The following is a 21,945-nucleotide window of genomic DNA, read 5'->3' on the forward strand; positions in this document are numbered from 1 at the left end:
CATGCACTACACACGTTCATCTTTTCATTAAGATAATTATAACTATTATAACTATCACTTACATTAGTATAATACATCTTATGTATTATAATACATTACTTTGCTTAGGTGTGTAACCATATAGGATCGTATAAAATTAATAATGAATTCTCAATTCATAGATTATAAGCGGTTTTTAAGAAAACATTACAACCACCTAATATTATATGATTATCTAACCTTGACACTACGACTTTTATTAGAGTAAGTACAAATGATTTTAGGACATTCCCAACAATCTCCCACTTAACTAGAATCATCTATTCTTATAATTCATTTGTCTTTATATCTCGATCTCAGCATAAGGTAAGAACTAGTGTCATCCTTATTAAGCTAGATCACGTTTATCATATTTTGATTTATACTAATAAAACAAACGATTGACATTCACCTCGTTTAAACACTGCCATGCATTTCTCAGTATCAAATCTTCGACAGGCCCAAAGATATTTATCTCCTGTTATATGACAGGGACAAATCCCATTTTATTCCATCCATGTTCCTTAAAAACTTCATAGAACACCTAATCAATGCCTTCATAATCACCAATTAGGTCAAAGTGAACTAATCCACAAGTAAAGAATCATGACGAAAGGGCTATACTCTATAGTCGTAATGATAAACTCTTATGACACTCATATAACAATCTTGCAGAGTTCTCATAGCGGGCCAGTCCGATACTGTGTTCCCCAGCACATATCAATGTGATTGATTTTAATACCACATATTGAATGACTCCCTGAAACTTAGTCATCAATCACCTCACATACTAGTCATTCATGGTTATTAATGTCCCACATTAACAACCTTGACTAGGGACCTCAATAATTTATAGCATCTCTCACTTATAGGGGTTTCATGATCAAGTCACATACTTGATGACCTATTAAGAATGATATAAATTATTTTGGGACTTTTATTTAATTATCCAATAATCAAATAAATATGAAACAATTTCATTAGTTTTAAAACATAATCAAATGTATGTTAATATGAAAATCATATCATAAATGTAAAGCTCCCACTAAAATCAAGATCAAATCTAAAGATACTTAATGCCCATGGCTGGAGTATGACTCTCATGCTTAGGCCGTGGAAGAGGCTTGTTCAATGGATTAGCAACATTTGCATCCATTGAAACTCTGTTATGGTGCTTTGCTTGGAACTCTTCCAACTCACCACTTCTCTATTAAGACAAAAGATGAAACCAGATTGTGATCGGAAACCATATTTGTCCGTTTTAGAGCTGGCATTAGTAACCACCCACGACAAGTTCATCACTTGTTTCATAGACCAAGAACCTATCTTTAGTATTTCTCAAATACTTGAGGATATTCTTGACTGCTGTCCAGTGACTTTCACCTGGATCAGATTGGTATCGACTCTTCATGCTCTGGACAGGTGCAGATCATGGCATACATGATAGATCCTAGAGCCAACACATATGGGATTCTACTCATCCGCTCTCGCTCATCATGTTTCAAGGGACAATGAGTCTTGCTTAGAGTTAGACACTGGTAATAAGCCTTTCTTGGAATCATGCATTTTGAAACAATACAAGACCTTATCGATATAAGTATCTTGACATAATCCAATAGTCTCATTTAATATATCTCTATAGATCTTATTCCAAGAATATGTGTAGCTAGTCCCATGTTTTTCATTTAGAAACAACCTCATGCGTTTCTCGAACTTCTTCGAGCTGTACTTTACTCCCACTGTTCTTCTTAGAAAGAAATTCTCTTTCTAGAAAATACCACAATGATCAACAAATAGTTTGTTCTCAGTGAGATCATAAAGGTAAACACATATTTTCTGGAGTGTATCCTTAAAAGAATACTGGAAGATCTGTATGACTCATCATTGACCGAACCAAATCTAATAAAGTTTGGTTTCTCCTTTCAAATACACCACTCAACTGTAGTGTTCCCGGAGGAGTGAGTTGTGAAACAATTCCCATTTTCTCAGATGATCATATAACGATTGACTCAGATATTCCCCACCTCGATCAGATTGAAATGCTTTAATTTTCTTGTCAAGCTTGTTATGTACTTCATTCTGGAAATCTTTGAACTTTTCGAAAGATTCAAACTATGTTTTTAGATAAACATAACCATGAAGTACTGATAGTTTCCTCTCACATTAATACTCATTGTTCCACATACATCAATATGTATAAGTTCTAATAAGTTCTTAGCTCTTTCACCGTGTTCAGTGAAAATAGCTTTAGTCATTTTATTCAACAAACAAGATTTACATTTTTCATATGATTCGTAATCAAATGAGCTCAAAAGTCCATCACTATGAAGCTTTTAAATGTGTTTCTCACTTATGCTGCCCAAACGAGAACGCCAAAGGAAAGTTTGATTCTTGCCATTAGACTTGAATATTTTGGTTAGGGTTGGGCGTTCGGATACCCATTCGGGTTTCGGTTCAGTTCATTCGGGTTTCGGGTTTTCGGGGCCAAAGATTTCAGCCCCATTCGGATATTTCTAAATTTTGGTTCGGGTTCGGTTCGGATCTTTGCGGGTTCGGTTCAGGTTCGGATAACCCATTTAAAATGTTTTTAAATTTTCAAAATTCATTACATACTTTAAATTTTCAAAATCTATAAGAAAGATAATATATTACATATAAATTTTCATAACATATATGTCAAAATACCTTAATTTAACATATAAATTGGTTTTCTTTGAATATTTAGATAAAGAATCAATAGATATTTAACTATTTTGGTGTTTTCAGTATACTTTAGCTATTTTAAACATTTACTTTTGACTATTTGCATATATTTTCCGAGTATTTTGGAAAACTTAAAGATATCTTATATATTTTTAATATTTTTAATATACATTATATATAAAAATAATGTATATATTTAAGTATATAAATTTATTTCGGATACATTCGGGTACCCAAAATATTTCGGTTCGGATCGGGTTCGGTTTCGGTTCTTTAAATACCGAAATTTTGAACCCGTTCGGATATTTAATCAATTTCGGTTCGGATTCGGTGCTACTTTTTCGGATCGGGTTCGGTTCAGTTTTTCGGGTTCGGATTTTTTGCCCAGCCCTAATTTTGGTATTAATGTTATAAACATACATTTTTTGGTCTAGAATATAAAGTTCTTTCTCTAATTGATTGCTACCGTAAAAGATATCACAATGATTAAATAAACAACACTTGTCTTTAATCGAAAAATAAAATCCTTCCAAATCCAAACAAGGTATATAAATAATATCTATACTGTTAAAGCAGGTTCCTATTCTAAAATTTTAGGATTCTTCCCCTGCATTTCAATATATTTACAAATCTTTTCATTGACATTTAATTTAAAGTAAAAATAGAATATTCTCTATAACTATGATAATTAATACTTTCCATATTTTGTGAATGATAATAGTTTTAATTTTTATGCAGTATATACTTTTCATTTAATTTGAATATAATTTTTTCATCTATAGTATTATTAAAATATCGAATATGAATATATACATAAAAATTTTAAAAATATTATTATGTCATTTTTTACATAATAATGATGTCAATTTTGAGTGTTCAATATTAAAAATATTTATCTTAAAAATTAAGTTTTAGATCTAGACATATATAAAAATACAAACTTATCATAGTAACCAAAAAAAGAAAATAATATTTTCATATCAATAATAAAGTTTTTTATTACCACTGTTTCATTTTCTTCAAATGACATAATACAAATCATATTAAAGTCTAAATAGCTACTTTCAATTTTATATAATATTAAGAAGTATGAATTATTTAATAAACATTTCAAAAATATTATTTTTTTTGTTTCAAGCGGGTCATCTCATCGGATCTTAGGTTAATAGCGGATTTTTAGTTTTTTATCATGTTTTCTAAGATTATAATTATAATTCTTTTTATTAAATTGAACTGAATTATACACATATCACTGGATTTATCGATTCAATCATAGGTTTGGGTTGGATATAAAAATACCGCTAGAAAAACAATTAATATAATAGAAAATTTTTTTAAACACAAATAGAAAACTTTAAAGCTATTTATTTTTTAATCAAAATTAAAAATTCAATTAAATCTTATTAAAATAAAAATATACCCGCGCTTTTAAAGCGCGGGTCAAAATCTAGTTTCTGCTTATAGCAGATACATGGTAGCAATTCTTAGTTTCCAAAACCATGCCTCAAGACAAAGAGAAATGAAATATTCCTACAATTAATGCAACAACTCTTGCTCCATTTCACACGCGCAGGTCCACCTGTCCTTTCTCCAAGATTCTACTGTTGTTTAGGCCGTGCATATTTCTAAAATATGAGCACCACAACCGGCATCAAATACCAAAGAAGTTGAATCATAAATAGTTACATTTACTTTTATAACATCAATACCTGAAAATGACGTTTCAGAAATCTTCTTTTTCAGATCTTCCAAGTATTTCTCACAGTTTCTTTTCCAAAGTCCATAACCATTACAATAATGGCACTTATCAACATTAGAAGGACCAGGCTTAAACTTAGTAGAAGTATCAAGCTTGCCTAGATTCGCAATCCAGCCTGACTTAAACTTGTTACCCCCTTGTACCATAAGAACATTCGGGGTATCCTTCTTGATGTTGGGTTCAGTTGTTTTAAGCATCCCATGCAGCTCAGTCAAAGTCTTTGTCAAGTTGTTCATGTTATAGTTCATAACAAACTGATCATATCTTGACGGCAGTGACTATAGAATAAGATCAGTCGCCAACTTTTGGCTGATAGGACAATCCACCTTAGCCAAGTTATCAATATAACCCATCATCTTAATGACATGCGGGCTAACTGGACCATCTATTGGTAGCTTGCACCCAATGAGAAACTTAACCGTTTGGTATCCCTCAGTTCAAACTTGCTCTTGAAACATACCTTTCAGGCTGTGAACGATAACACACATTGACCCTATCACAGACATGCTTATCATAAGCATTTCTTTCAGCATGATGGACATTGGTCTTAGGTTTTTCAGGATGAATCTTTTCTAGGTCATAGTCCCTTTTCTCCTGTTTGAGAACAATTCTCACGTTTCGATACCATTCAAGGAAGTTCGACCCATTCATTTTTTCCTTTTCAAGAACAGATCGCAATGAGAATGAACTGTGGGGTATATATTGACATTTCTGGAATAGACAAGTGGAAAATGTAAATATGATGTTCAAGAATTAGAGAAATCTTAACAATTAAGAAAACTCATATTATATTTAAAATATTTTCCTCAAATGAATATAATAATTCAAGATCCATATTTCACTAAAATCCGAGTGATTTTTGGCTTATCGCCCGAATGTCTAGCTATTTAGGTAAGCAACATTTTGCTAATTACATCAAATATAATTCTTGTTTGTCAAATGACATCTTATAAAACCTTTTTGATAGCCTAGTCAAGTAAACCAATAATTTTCACATGGTAACTGTTACCTCCACCTCACTCATGTAATTGCAGACACCTTGCGTTGGCAAGCCCATCTTATAACGAAACGAATATTTATGGTTCATAAGATTGGATAGACATCAAAAATACTTAAAATTAATTGAAGAACAAATTTTGATTCAATTATAATTTATATTTAAAATTTATATGTAATATAAACTATAAATATAACTAAGACATATTATATATGTATTTTAATTGAATTATAAATAATTAAACTAATTTAAGCTAATTAAATTATTAATTAATATATATTTAATTCTAGAATCTAATCGTATTAGTTCTAAACAAATGATTAATACTTTTGAACCTGGTAAATCCTATTAACCAATTAAACCAAAATTGGTTTAACCGGTTTAATAGCTTGCACATTAATTATATCTCTTTATGTATTACAAATTTACAATAACACACAATTACCTTATTAATTAAATATGCCTTAATTAAATTACACACGATTTCCTTATGAACACGCGTGAGACAAAAGCACATATTGCGCATAATTTGTGCAATCATCGAATAATGATATATCATTCATAATTCTCTTATATGTTTTATTTATGTGATATTGGCCTTTCATAAACAATCAATATTTATTAACACATAAAATAATACACACATATTTATGGAACTATTATTAATTTAATTTGTTTAAGCTTTAATCAAATTAAAACTTGAATTAAATTATTGAAGGAAGAAAAGTCAAAGTCTACAAAATACTTTTGGCTTCGATGAAAGTTATTTGATATCGAACTCACCACATGAGTATTTCTACCTCAAATCATACATATCTATTTAACTTTCTAAAAGTCAAAACAAATAGGTATCGAAATTCACCATCATACAAGCTTTTTTCTAATCGAACATATTACGTGCTCTCTTACGTTTACATGTTCGTTTCAACTAAACGAGTTACGTTCAAACACATACGAAGCCTTACAACAGCGAATAGTTATAATCAAATTATACTAAAACAACATCTAAAGATACCAGATTCAATTATAACAAATATCACATATTTATTATTATAGATTCAAATCAATATTAAACAAGTAGGCTCTGATACCACTGTTAGAATTCATACTGATTTATAACAGTTTAAAAATTAATCTATGAATTTATATGCCTAGAATTTTATACCAACACTGAAATAAATTTAGATTTTTGGGTTTCGAATAAACCTGATTTTTCTGAAGCTGAAGTTGAATAAACCAAATCAAAATTTCTAGCTCCAAATGTCATGCCTCTACCGGTATCTACACATACAAACTAGATCACAACGGGATGCTAGTACCGTCAAATTAGACAAACGTTTTGTCTCTGATCGATCGCCTTAGAGTTTTTGGTTACTTTCTTTGCGCTTAATGAAAAGACAGCCCCATGTATCTATCTACTTATATAAAGTTAAGTTTGCTCTCTCCTAAGCTATGACACATAGGATGACAGGCTGGAAACTCATGTTTTGAGAGTGTGACACGTGGCAAGGCATCCAAAAGACATCGATTTCCTGATTCATTTGATTTGGGCATCGGCTGATTGGTGAGAAGGGCTTCAAATAAACATTATCTCTTGGTTTCTTCATCTCCTTCATCAAGCCCCCGAAAGCAACGGCTTTTGCTCCTCCGCCGCATATATCTACTGCGATAGCTGGAGACTGGTCGCAGAGACGTGGTTCATCCAGGTGATTGGATTTAGTTAACAGTTATCTCAACGGAGACCATTACAGTGTTTTCGCCGGTTATGGATCTGGACATTAACTAACAGCTCCTCACGAATTTAGACCACTACATGTCTCATGGTTATAAGTACACTTTCTCTTTTATTGACTGTTGGATCCTAATCCGTTATAAATCTGAAGTATTGATGATTCTTGATCATATATCAAACCTGAATCTGTTAGCGTATTATCCTAATTGCATCTATGTTCGTGGCGTATCAATCGGTTTGATTGAATTATTTTTGTATGATCATATAGCAGCATCTTCGCCGGTCAAGAAATGCCGTATCGATATCGATTCCGATTACTCTACAATCTCAGCTTCTGGTAGTAGTAGCAGTGCCGTCCACGTGGCTTCCGGTAACTCGAACGGTCAGGAGATCGATGAGGATCTGCACAGCAGACAGTTCGCCGTGAACGGACGCGAGACGACAAGGCGTCTCTTTGCTTCAAATGTTCTCATCTCGGGGATGCACGGCCTTGGCGCTGAGATTGGTAATGCATTTCTATTTCATTTTTTGATGTTATTGTTTGGGAATTATTAATTATTTGTTTTGGTGTTGTTGGCAGCGAAGAATCTGATTCTTGCTGGTGTGAAGCCTGTGACACTGCATGATGAGAAAGTGGTGGAGCTATGGTACTTATCTAGCAAGTCATGACGGTGTGTAGTTCTCTTCAATGGAGTTGAGAGATGATACAGTTGTGATGTTGAGACTGAGAATAGCAGTAAACAAATTATGTACTTCTGAAATTCAAGTCAAGTCTGAAGCCGAAACTTCTGTTAATCTAGGTAATGAATTGGTATCTCTTTATGAAATCACCTAAAGTGCAAGCTGGATATATGTTACAACTAAATTCACTCACTCAAAATGCTCATTGCATTTCCATATCTTAATGACAAATCCCATGATGAATATGTGCCCATGTATGAAACTGATAAATGTGTAACTGTAGGTTTTCCAGTTTATGAAAGCGACTCAATTCATGGACAAATGGAAGTATGCAAATAGACTTACACCAGAAAGAGGTATGTTACACACACACACACTTACCCATTGTATTCTATTGTGCATAGAGAAGACTTCATATGTTTCCCTGTTTTCTTAAGAATACTTCACCATTGTTGAATTTTCAGGTGAAGAGATTAAGAATTTCAGGTGACAATGGTTGGACAAAATCGTTAATTATCGTTTTCTCCAGGCTTTTTTTCTTGGAAGAAGGCCTTGGAGATGGTCAGCTTTGTGTATTCTTCCGCAGCAGTCACTTCTACACCATGATGAATGTTAGTAACTTTTTTCTTTCCCCTGTTTTTAAAATGATTTCAATATCAAGATCTATACACAACCGTCAAAAAGGTAATCTTATTTTATCTTCTTTTTTGTACTCCTCATTTTACAGTATGACAATGCAATTTATGATCTGGTTACTGATCAATGCTATTTGACTGAGTGAGATTTTGTTTGGGAGAAACTAAACTATGTATTTGGAATTATTATGTATTAGTTATCATTTGTAATGGGAATATTGATTTTTTTGTAGTCACGTCTACGACTACGAGTGCTATTTCTTATGCATAGCAAAATTGATTACCGTACAGTATTGTTTCAAAATTTAAGGTTCATGGTGATTCTGTTTTCGTGTCTGGTGACTTCAGGATCTTCAAGTGTGACAGTGGAAGATGGGATCAACATGATACAATTAGTAATATTGCGGTATGAACACTTCGTATCCTAAAAAAAAGAACACTTCATATTCTGCTTCTCTACTTATCACATGTATTTTTTTGGCATTAAATAATTTTAATCTTTTCATCTTTTTATCATGATTATATCCACATCATCAACAATTCATCAGAGGAAGGCATGGAGATTGAATAAGTATCTCCTATATTCTGGTCTCTGTCATTTGATTAGTGTGCATATTCAAAAAAAAAATAGAGAAATTGCCAAAAATACCATTTTCATAGTACCACTTTTCATGTTTACACTAACCATTTTTACCACTACTTTTAATGAAGGGTTTAGATTTGAAGGTTTAGGATTTAGGGTTAAGATTTGATGTTTTAGGGTTTAAAGTATATAGTTTAGGGTTTAGAGTTGAGGATTTAGGGTTTAGAGTTGAGGATTTAGGGTTTAGGGTTTAGGATATTGAATTTAGGGTATATAGTTTAGGGTTTAGGGTTTAGAGTTGAAGATTTTGGGTTTAGGGTTTAGAATTGGAGGTTTATGATTTAGAATTTGGGATTAGAATTTTGAAAAGCATATAAAAACAAAGATATTAGAGTCTTTACCATTTTAATAAATAAGGTATTTTTGAAAATTGTTATGAATGTCATGTTTGTGGATGTCCAGCAACCAGACCCAAACCATTAGAATATAGTCTAGAGTCTAGGTCCATTTATGGTCCACCATGTATTAGGCCCATTAGGGTTTATGATCGATGTAATCCTATATAAGGAACCCTCTTGTTCATTAACGAATAACACGAAATACTCTTTCACAAATACACTTTCACAACACGTTATCAGCACGAGACTCTAAAATCCCGAGCTACCTCAAAAACCCTGACGGCGCCACTTCAAACAGTTTGTTCTCTCCAACCGTAAGGATCTAGACGACGAGCCACATATCAAATTGAAGCTCTTGACGAGACGAATCCAACGCCGTCGGCCTCGACTCTATCTGACGTCGGACGCACCCTCACTCTCTATTCTAAGACGCGCCGTCAAGTGACCTAAAACCCTAATTTCGACCGCAACTTCAAACTGTCATATCTTTCTAACCGTAAGGACTCAGACGACGATCAACCTATCAATTTGAAGCTCTCGACGAGACGAATCCAGTGCCGCAAACCTCACATCAATCCGATTTCAGACGCGCGCTCACCTCCCGTTCTAAGCTGCGCCGTCAAAACCCTAATCCATCTACGATCTCTCTTTCTCTTCGTGGTCCGATTTCAGATCTTCTCTAAACAAAGGTAAACTGTCTGAAACTCTAAAAGAGAACACAAACAATCGAATTTGGTTTGATGTTAAAGGTTATGACAATTAAAATCTTGCAAAATCCCTAACAACCTAGATTAATAAGTCCAAACTCATCCATGAGTAAATCGGAGCTCTTAAACCTAAAGTTCGATATGAGATTGTTAATCAATTAAAATCACAGTCTCAATGGCTTGCTGAATCTCGAAAACATCATTGATCTGAATGATCAAATCGATTTTAAACTTTGAAGTTGATCATCTCCTAAAACATAATTATGATCGATTTCTTATAAACCCTAGAAACTTACTATAATAAGAAACTTTGTATTTTCAGAATATTTCTAGAAAAGGAAACTTTTTATTTTTAGAAACTTACTATAAAAGAAAACTTTCTACTTTCTGAAACTTACTATAAAAAGAAACTTTCTATTTTCTGAAACTTACTATAAAAGGAAACTTTCTATTTTTAGAAAATTACTATAAAAGGAAACTTTCTATTTTCAGAAAATTTATATTTTCAAAAACGTTCTATAAAAGGAAAAACTTTATATTTTAGACATATATCTAAGCCGTGTGGCTTGTTTATTAGGAAAGCATTAACTCGATTGTTTGCTTGATCACACGATTTATATGATTGATTTTCTTATAAAGATTGAGTGATATATAATATGAGATGTCGAAAATCAACTTGGATTATGCTGTCTTAAATCTCTAAAGAGATAATCATTTGAAATGGGCACTGGATACCGAGGTTATCCTAAAGTCAAAAGAACTTGGTGAATGAATCACAGAAAGCGATATTGCCAAATGAGAAAGATTGATACATGGCAATATTAGTTATTAGCCACCATCTAAATGAGAGTCTAAAGAAATCAGTATCTCAGTAAAGAAAATCCACTAGAACTTTGGACCGCCTTACAGCGGAGATATGATCACCATAAAACGGTGCTATTACCAAAGGATAAAATTTGAGTGGAAGAACCTGAGATTTCAATACTATAAATCTGTGGATGAATACAACTCAGTTCTGTTTAAGATAGTTTCAATGTTGAAACAATGTGGTGAAGAAGTAACTGAACAAGACTTTCTCTAATGTGTTACTGCAACAGCAGTATAGAGAAAGAGGTTTCACCACCTATACTGATTTGATCTCCTGTTTACTATTGGCGGAGACCAATAATGAGTTATTAATGAGAAACAGTGAGATGAGACTTCTCGGTACAAAAGCATTACCCGACATTTCTAGGCTGACTTTGGAGCCTAAGAAAAAAAGTAATCTCGTCCAGCACAACAACCATTCTGGCCCTAGCCGTGGGAAAGGTTATGGACGAGGTCGTGACACATTTAAGACACATGGGCGAGGACGAGGCCGCAGTACCACAGCCGGCTCTAGCCGTGGTCGAGGTCGAGGTCGAAGTGTGTCTTTTAAACCTTAAATAAAATCTTATTTGTGTCACAAATGTGGTATGGGTAATCATTGGGCAAATAATTGCCAAACTCCAAAGCACTTGTATGAGCTTTACATAGAGAGTTTGAAGAAAAATCCGGAAGCCAACATGGCTTACTGAGATGGTGAAGATGACATGGATCATGACCATACTGATCAAATAGAGTATGAAACTCATGAAAAAGAAAATGATCAGATGGATTATGAGACTTCAGATGCCTTGAAAAAAAAAATCTCGACATCAAAACTCTATGATATGGATAAGAGTATATATGAGTTTATAAATAAGAGTATAGTCACTCGGCCAAGGCATTATATACACCCAATAAAAGACCCATTGAGTTGTAAAGATTTTAAAATGAATGGTTTCCGCAATTAACCAATGGGCAAATGAAACAAAAGTTCCTTCAAATATATGAGAACAGAAAAATTGCCCAAGACCATAGAAAATGGTCGAGACTATACATGCATTCTCTACTGATCTAGACTATGCCAAGGATCAGTATGATAAAGGCACATGGCCTAGGTAACCAGATTGGTTGACCCACGAAATTAAACACTTTATGGCATGACCGGATTAGCCATCCTAGTCCAAACTTGATGCAAAGTTTAATATTACAAAGACACAAAGAGTTATCACATAGAAATCTCACGTTGTGAAACATGTACACAAGGGAAACTCATGAGGCTCAATTGTCCCAAGCATCACGAAATGGCATAATAGTTTAGTGTCCTTACACAAACAAATTTATAGCATGTTCATGAGGGGGAGAATACACACCCCGTGTGGTCCATGACCATACTATAAAAACATGAACATGATAGCCAAACAGAATGTGATAGCCTGGCCAAACAGGCCATAAGATATAAGAGCTTGGTCGAACAGACCATAACCTATAAGGTTCAGACTTTCAAAGTCTATAAGCTTGGAGACATTATGGATTTACATGTATGAAAGATAAGATGCATCATGCCATAAAAAGTGAGCATAGATATTCCCATCTAAGTATGATTAAAGGGTCATGATCCAGACACCATCCTAAGAGTTTATGAATAAACCACCACAAAACATATGTGCCGTCTAGGATGGAACCTCATAAGAAGATGAGATAAGATTGGGAATATATGTTGGACAAAGAATATGACTTTCTCTCACGAATTCAAAGAGACCATGAGCCAAACATGGGTGATCAGATTGTGGCCAAGGTACACGGATTACATACAAGATGAATCCGGTTATCCAACATTAAAAGGAGAAAGCTATAAGCTGGTAAAGAGTAAATGTGATAAGAGAAATGGATTGGTATTAACCATCCTTGTCTTGGCAAAGATCCTCGGACAAGATTTATATTATACTGGACGTCCAATCCCTAGAAAGAAGGAGAATCATAGAAAGATAGCCAGACAGACCCGAAAGAAAGAATGACTAAGTCATACCAGCTTAGCACCACGAAATAAATGTCCTAGTAGAGACATTATCAAGTTGCTGTAGAGTCTATACAAGATAGACCAATATGTTCCATATATAAAGGAACCTCGGAAATGAAAAGAAAGGTGCATAGAAATGACATATCCGAGGTCATAAAGGAAACCAGACCAGACATTGAGATAAGGCCGGCCGGCTCTAAGGTACCATACAATGCGACTTGGGACGCTAAGCTGCAAAGTATTCAGTGGTCCTGATAAGAATGAAATCTCAATCGATTATATCATGTCTGGACGCGATAGAACGCGATGGAACAGCATATAAGGTGTCGACACATACACACGTATAAGTGATAAAGATGCATAAGAGAAAGCACTTGAGCATAAGAGATATAAGCGAGGATCACGAACCCACGTGAAAGTACTCATAAAGAAAAGAAATGGACGTGGGGTTATAAAGAAAGAAAGATGGGCGTATGGCCATATATATATATATATATATAAGAGACGCCATCTAACCAGTGAACAGAGTCTTGTGAGGAAAAGAAAATCGTGAGACGTAGAAAATGAACATATATAGGTCGTCCATGTTACTACATAAAAACATTCAATGGAATGGTTTGATCACACAAGGATACTCACAGGGACTAAGGAACAAAAAGATATACTCCTATGTGGTGGATGCTACTACCCAATATCGAAATTGATAAGATCTGGATATATAAGAAAGATGTAGTAGACATTGAATATATCACTGGATATAAAGGTAATATAGATACCTGAAACATGAGAAAGAAGTTCTCATAGAACAGTGTCGTTCCTGAGCTGTTCATGGACTGTAGTAAAAGCAGCTACATATAAGGCATATAATGCATATGTAAGATAAGGCTAAGTGATACTTAGTAAATGGAATTCTGTAAGAACGATCCATATCAGTCCATGCATATATTATGTAAGAAATTCCTTGTGTTCATACTTAAAGAAAGGATGATTAAGTTTGACTGATTCTTGGAAAGGATATAATAAGAATACAATGATCTATAAAGGAGATCATAGCCATGAAAGTATATTTGGGTCTATGATCCAACGTACCAAGAATAGAATGTGATATGGTCAGAAAATAAGAGGATGAATCCATCAGATTCATAATCAAAGGATCCATATCAACTAGGATCATGTTTGACCTGGTTCGACCTTAATCATCCTGGTCCTTGTTCCAGCCCGTTCAGATCCGTTCCCTTAAGTCAAGTTCCGACCTGAAACGTCCAAGTAAGACAAACGGCATATTGACTCAAAAATGGTTTAGTTTTGAGGAACATCAAACTATAATATGGTAGCCATTCATGAACAGATTATGGACATATACTAAAGAAGGTTCATGAAGAAGTTTTGGTCAAAAGTTATGAACGGGACACACATTGGACGATAGCATATGATCCGAATGGATCATGGATATATGAAAGCATTTATGGTCGAGATCCATGGATGAAAATAAATGAGACATTCCCATGTATAGAAAGTCCATATATTATGGTCAAGTACCATAGAACATGTCCGACCATATTTATGAAATGGACGAAATATCTTGGTTTATTTTATACTAATCAAACAAGGAGAGTTTGGTTGATTTTGCTAATGCAGGATATCTTTCAGATCCACACCAGTTTAAGTCATAGTCAGAATAAGTTATACATATGGTGGGACTGCGATTTCCTGGAGACCCATGAAGCATACGTTCCACGTCCGTTACTAGTCAAGTGCCATCTGTCCAACCATGACATAAAGTGATCATCAGTAAAGATGTACATCCTGACCACATCTTAATGGAGTTCCAGAAGACATAAAGACATCCAAGAAGCTTCCAGTTCACTCAAGAGAGAATTCAGATGATTCCTTCACCATGGCACCACCGACAGCGACGTATGAGAAGCTTGTGCACCAGATTGAGACGTTCAGGCCCAAGGACCTACACTGAGGTCCAGAACAGGGGGAGTAGTGTGTGTTGTACTCTTTTTCCTGTCTTTGGTTTCCCTTTTACTATATTGGGTTTTGGGTTTTCCAAGAGAGGTTTTAATGAGGCAATATTATACACACTATGAGCTCTAGACGGTTCTGGCATCCAAGGGGGAGTGTTATGAATGTCATGTTTGTGGATGTCCAGCAACCAGACCCAAACCATTAGAATATAGTCTAGAGTCTAGGTCCATTTATGGTCCACCATGTATTAGGCCCATTAGGGTTTATGATCGATGTAATCCTATATAAGGAACCCTCTTGTTCATTAACGAATAACACGAAATACTCTTTCACAAATACACTTTCACAACAAAAATGTGTTTTTAGTGGTGGTAAAGATGAATAATGGTACTTTGAAAGTGGTATTTTTGAAAATTCCCCAAAAAAATACGACATTTAAATATATAAAAAGCATGTAAATAAAGTAAACATCTCAACCATCTTTTTTTTTTTGATAATTGGTTTAACATTTTAACCATATACGACATTTTTAACAGATTTTCAACATACAGACATGAAATTAGTTCTCATATCTATTCCAAAACAAGATTCTAATTTAATAAAACCTAATGAATTACAAAATAAGAACTCTACAACACATGAAATGAGAGAAACAAATATAAATAACTAACTAAATTTTGAAACAATTATTACAAGAAAATTAGATAGGGCATGAAACTAAAGTAAAATACTACTAGAAATGTAATATTTTATTAATTTACAACACTATTAATCTATAAAAAAATATTTTCAAATAGCATGAGCGAAATTTCCAACTAATATTTTTAATAAAAAAGGTTCAATAAATGCTAAAATAATTTTAAAATACAGTATTAGTAAAACACTAAAAATTAAAAAAAAATCATTATAAGTTGAAAATCTATGTAAACTGAAACAAACGTATATTATAAAACATAATTTGTTGTTACATAATATATACTAATTATTATTTATGACATTATTGAAACTATTTATATATTACTTTAAACTATAAATATTTTTTATCAATTTCCAATTGATTTTATTAATTTATTATCGTGAAAATTAGTTAGTGTAATATTATTAAAATCTGGTAAGAAATAAAAAAATTAGTTACTTTTACTTTAGATATTTTTCAACTATATCAAATTGAAATAGAAATCAAATAGAAAAATATAAATCATTACATTCTGTTTAAGTTTTTAATTTAATAATTTTGTATTCTCTGACAAAATTAAAACTAATAATGATATTAGTGGTCGTTTCAGTTCAAATAACAAAATTTAATAAAATTTACAATATAATCTTAGAATAAAAATAAATTATATTAATTATTTTCAATTTAAAGTAAATTTTCAAATTTTTATAAAACTAAAGTATGTTTTAATATAAAAATAGTTTTGGTGTAAACACTTAAAGGCTCTTCCACCACTCAAAACTACATGACGTACCTACCCATCATGAGGAAAATATAAAATCAATAACACATACACCCCGCTCCAAACTAACCTTTCCCTTCCATCCTACTTAAACTGTAACACAATTTAACATTGATATATCTCAATGCAAACTCTTACCGCACTAACAAAATCAAATAAGAACAAATTACACAACTGTCTGCGACCATGAAAATTAGTATCCCGCGCGTAGCGCGGGTCACCCCTAGTATAATTAACATGGCAACGTGCTTAACCTAATGCAGGCAAGGGCTGGTGGGCTAAAGCCCATTCACTACACACGTTCATCTTTTCATAAGATAATTATAACTATTATAATTATCATTTACATTAGTATAATACATCTTATGTGCTTGGAGATGGGCCTGTGGCTGAAGTGCTGCTGCGTCAGATTTTGGGTTTGGGCTTAGGCCCGTTTAAAGATGTCTTTTATGTCGGGTTTATGGGTTTGTTGTAATCGGGCCTAAATGGTCTTTTGTATTTCGGTTGGGCTTGGCCCGGTTTAAACCCTTACCCTTAATAATATCATATAATAGACGGAAAAATGCATCTTATGTATTATATTACTCCCAAAATCATAATTATTAATCTAGTTTACTTAGGTGTGTGACCTTGTAGGATCATATAAAATTAGTAATGAATTCTTAATTCATAGATTATAAGCGGTTTCTATCAAAACATTACAACCACCTAATACTATATGATTATCTAACCTTGACGCTACGACTTTTAGTAGAGTAAGTACAAATGATTAGCACATTCCTAACACTACATACTTGGATACAATCCACTGCTTGAATATTATAAGAAGATCACACCCTACTCCGACTTTATAATGAAATTAGAATGTTTGTAGGCAATATAATGTTACTATACAAAAAGCCACATTGGACTGCTAATTCATTCTATGATTTGTAGAACACATGATAATGATAAAAATTCCAAACGAAACCATATTCAAATGATCGAAATTCCAAACAAAACCATATTTGAATGATTTGTGGAATGCATGAAATGATCATACTCGAATGATCTTCGTAAAAGTTCTGAGAGATAATTCTTAGAAAAATCATATTCTGAAAAACCTTTATTGAACAACACATAAAGGTCGAAGAGTATTTAACAACATCACCGAGTATTAAGTTAATGAGATTGCCGAGTATTAAGGTTATCATATATAATTTGGTTTAGGTTAATATATAAGTTTTTCTAGCACTTGAATTTTGGACTTACTAATCGATACTATTAAAACATAAGCAATATTTATCTATTTGTAAGTAGTCTATGTTGTACCATTCTCCTATAACTAACTTAGTTTTAAGTTTGAGTAATATCTGCATGATAGATGGATCATGGACATCTACAACACAATTTAGTGGATGTGGATGGGCATGGATGGATGGCTCGTGCAAAGTACAGCTTATGGGAACATGGAACTGCGATCGAAGAGAGTCTGCCTTGCATATTGAGCTGGAAGTGCTGCGATGGGCAATGGAGAATATGCTTCAGCACTCGACATTACAGAGTTTCGGTACAGACTGTAAGGACTTGATTGCCATGATCAAGGAGCCCCGGACTTGGCCAAGTTTTGCAACCGAACTAGAAAGAATAGAGACTCATATTCCAAGAACGCAAAACTAGATTTCAAATTTTTTAGCTAAGACTGTGAGATCATTCCATAGATCTCTTTATTTCATTCGTTGTTCTATTCTAATCTGATTGCCCAAACCAACTCAAGTTTGAATAACAGGATAGCCTTTCGTAGTAAAAAAAAATAACTTAGTTATTATTATATATTATACCTAACCAATTATTTTAATATTTTCAAAATAAGATATCTAAGAAGATATTCTTAAGTATCTTTTTCTAAGATTACATGCCCTTTTAGTAATATATTTTAATATCATTTATTTAAAATGTAAATATCATTTCTGTTTAGTATTTACTTCTAAATAATAAAAGTCATAATTAATATAATTAAAAACGAATATTAATTCATTTTTCATTTATATAAAAGAAAAAAATGCTTCAATATATTTATATACATAATTTTATATTCATAATTAAATTACTACACCAAGTAATAATTATAAAGGTACTTAATCAATTTATTAATTATTTTACAAACTATAAAATAACAGAATGAAACATATTCATGAATTTTATAACATTCTTCAACTTAAAAAAACAAATATTAAAGTATGATATATAGACTAATAAATAATTTCATAAGTTAATATATATATATAAATTATATATACTTTTAACCAGATGTTTTTATAGAAAATATGTATGTATAAGATTTCTAATTTTCAGTAAATAAGTTTTTGAATAAAACTAATCTCGTGCTTTAAAAGACGGGTCAAAATCTAATAATAAAAATTATTATTAGATATATAGTAAAATATCTAACAAAATGAAAATTAATTAAATATAAAATTTCTAATATGAATAATTAAATTAAGTTAAAAGTTTAAAATAAACCAAAAAAAAACACCGAAAAATTATAATAAGATGTGAAGAATAAAAAGAAACTAAATAAATACATAAATAAATAAGAAATTATATTTATTTCAAACTTAAATCAATAAATTGTAATAACTGTATACAAAACATTGATGATCAAACCTAATTCTATTTTACCATGCATCCTCTCAAATATTAATCCATTACGTTTACAAAAAAAATGATAAATTAATATGACTAAAAATTTGTGTGGCTATTTTTTTATAAAATTGGAGCATCATATTCATAATATATCCACCATTCATCTAAACATTAATGAATTATAATACTTTTAATATTACAATTTAATTCAAATTATATTATATAATGGGTCACTCATAGGTTCAGCAGGTAGTTGGGTCCCAGGTTTTAGCGCTTTTACAGGTTTTATATAATTCTTAAATAATGATTTTAAAAAAAAAACTAAACCGGATTACATATAGAATCATTTGTTTTGTCAGTTTAACCGTGGGTCTGAGTCGAATTTCACAACACTGATAACCACTCAAATTACCCTAAGGAGGTATTTTACTCTCTCAAATTAGAGGTTCAATTGTAGTAATTAGGATCGGATCAGAATGATTAAGCTAGGTCTAATGAGTTTAATTGTAAATTGCAGGGTTGAAAAAGGTAGCTGTTCGGTTGATTGGAATGAGGTCTGTAAACAATATGAGAAATATCTAGACTTAGGGTTTTTATCCTGGTAAGCAGGATTAATAATATAGATGCTAACGTTGCATGCAAGATATTAAAGAGCTCAACTTAAGAATAATCGATCAGCTATCACATGTTTAGATTATCTAATGTCTAGATCTAATACCTCAACTGTCCTATGTTGATCTTTATAAAGTGTTGATCGACGATTCTATAGGAATATTGATCAATACACCTTTCACGTCGTCGATTGATTGATCTATTGGATTATCGATCGACGCGCTTCTAGTAAGCTTTACGAACGGGTTGATATATGCTAACTAGGCTTCCTAAATCAGCTGTTGCCTGTTTCCAGAAATCTTAGCTCAATAAGGACTAATTCAGATAAGAGACCAAGCGTCTAATTATTCTAAGATCATGGTTCTAGTTAGCTACTTTAGAACACAAGAATGAGAGCAATTCTATTGATAAATATCACAAATTAGCAATTCTATATTTGGGTTTAATCCTTCATAACACATTTGAACCCTAAACCTAATAGGACAACTACTCAGACATACTAAGAATTCATAACAACAAGGTATAAAGAAAACTGCATCGATAGATAAATAGATAATAATGGAGTTCCAATAACAAGCTCTGAAGAAGTCTTGGATCTTCTCTATAGATATACTAAAAATCCCTAAAATCTTTGCTGGTATTAAAGTAGAATATAAGGAAGCGTGTGTTGCCTAGAACAATGGCAGAGCACATAAATACTTAGGTTAAAACTCGTCAAGGGTAATCTTGTAATTTGGTGGTGTCTTGGACTTTAAGTCGGCTGGAACCAAGGTTAGATTCTGCGTGCTTCGCTTCCAATCGATGGCACATGTTGTGCATCAATCGATTATTGTGGCTGCTTGTCGATCTCCGGTCTGGTTCGATGGTCAGCTCGGGTAAATTCTCCTTTTATCTCCAAAATGCTCCAAAACATCACTTTCTTCCAGATCATTCATGAACCTATAAATATTGTAAATAGATTCTAAAATATAATATTTATATCATAAAACACATATATACCATGGGTGAAAGTGGGTAAAATCAATGGTATATCAACTCTACCATACTTACCATTTTGCTTGTCCTCAAGCAAAACAAACGGCAATCTCTCTGAAAGAGGTTTGAAAACAGCACGGGGTCACACAATTTTAAAACTTAGAATCATTACCTCTACAATATTGTAATCCAAATCCATCTAGCTAACAACTTAGCAAATCTTATATGGCAATCCCCTTTACTAACCTCATTTCTTGCATACAATTGGACTCTTACTCAAGCAAGTTTCTGAGTACACAAGTAGTCTTTTCGTATCTCCTTTCCCTCTTTCTCTTTTCTCTGAATCTTTATAGTTTCAATTTCAATGAATGTTGATGCTGATACATTTCATCTTGTTCATCTTGTTCATCTTATTGACTTGTCTACTTTTGCAGTTCTTATTTGACAACGTGTAGCTAATACCTGGGTCACAGGAGATATTCCTACCCCTCGTTTTCACAATGTGTGATCATTCCCTTCAGACTTAGAATGTCGGGGTCACATGAGACACTCCTACTCCTCTACCTCTTACAAGAAATCATTTCAATCTTTTATATCTTAAGATGCCGAAGAGAGAGAGAGAGAGAGAGAGAGAGAGAGAGAGAGAGAGAGAGAGAGAGAGAGAGAGAGAGAGAGAGAGAGAGAGATCCATATCGACATGCTCTCATCGGTTGATATGCTGGGCAATCGTCTACTCAGATCTCTTTTTTATCACCCGCAGAAAATTAAAAAGAAAAATAAGGGAGAGAGAAGGGAACCAGAATACACTCAGACTTTACTTTCCATACTTGCAGGAAGAATACTGGCCGTTGTATACCAAGAAGCCCCAAGACTAGTAGTTAAGTCAGGTTAGCTTGGAGGTCAGCTTTGGTTCATTCAAAAAGTCTCAGCTAGTGTGAACATAGTTGACAGGTTGATCCACTTTAGTATCTTTGGTATTTTAGTCAATCAGGAAATCTAAGAATGATGCTAAAGAGTAGTTAGATAACAAGCAGAAACTGAAAAAAATTATTGTGAGAGGCTGATGTTACGAGGAGGAGCGAGGAGTTCTACCAGGCGATGAACAACCCTTAGTTTTTTTTCGGTTGTTGTATTATAAATCTAAAACTTATTTATATATAAAATATTTTTGCATTTTATTTTTATTTTTAATTTAAATTTTATATATAATATTTTTGCATTTGATT

At 32.8% G+C, this 21,945-nt stretch overlaps 1 long non-coding RNA gene across 9 annotated transcripts; it reads left to right on the forward strand.

The window, feature by feature from the left end:
* The first annotated feature begins 7,021 nt into the window (after window positions 1–7,021).
* LOC108824070 (uncharacterized) lies at window positions 7,022–17,889 on the forward strand. Of its 9 annotated transcripts, none has more exons than XR_008938884.1 (7): window positions 7,022–7,307; window positions 7,481–7,714; window positions 7,790–8,009; window positions 8,174–8,246; window positions 8,355–8,501; window positions 8,874–8,931; window positions 17,871–17,889. It is a non-coding gene; the product is annotated as an uncharacterized LOC108824070 (long non-coding RNA). The 9 variants fall into 9 exon arrangements; XR_001945153.2 differs by lacking the exon at window positions 17,871–17,889 and adding an exon at window positions 14,715–15,885; XR_001945150.2 differs by lacking the exon at window positions 17,871–17,889 and adding an exon at window positions 9,074–9,209.
* The last annotated feature ends 4,056 nt before the right edge of the window (window positions 17,890–21,945 follow it).

This window comes from Raphanus sativus, chromosome 9, assembly GCF_000801105.2.
Source record: "Raphanus sativus cultivar WK10039 chromosome 9, ASM80110v3, whole genome shotgun sequence".
NCBI lineage: Eukaryota > Viridiplantae > Streptophyta > Magnoliopsida > Brassicales > Brassicaceae > Raphanus > Raphanus sativus.